Here is a 326-nt window from a genome sequence, read left to right as displayed (position 1 = left end):
CTTCTATCTCATCTTTATATTAAGCAAGTCACACTTCAACTGTGTGTCTGACATAGAAGTGGCATCCCTAAGAATATTGCCCTTTGGCTTATTTTTTTAAGCCCTGAGCCCATTGCAGTGGATTAATGTGAATTTAAACTAGAGAAGGATTTTGTCATAATTGTTATAGCTGCTTCACCATGATCATTTGAAAAACTGCAATTCTAAATTATACGTTAATAACAGTAAGACACGCTTTGGTGTGTATGCGATTGTGGCTTTGATAGGTGGCATCTCAGTCATTTCCATTTAAAAGAGTGCCTGGTAGCAAGCCTAGAAAAGACGTG

Source organism: Rhineura floridana, chromosome 2 (assembly GCF_030035675.1).
Source record: "Rhineura floridana isolate rRhiFlo1 chromosome 2, rRhiFlo1.hap2, whole genome shotgun sequence".
NCBI classification, from domain to species: Eukaryota; Metazoa; Chordata; class Lepidosauria; order Squamata; family Rhineuridae; genus Rhineura; species Rhineura floridana.
The sequence above is the reverse complement of the archived record's forward strand: the minus strand, read 5'-3'. Positions refer to the sequence as shown.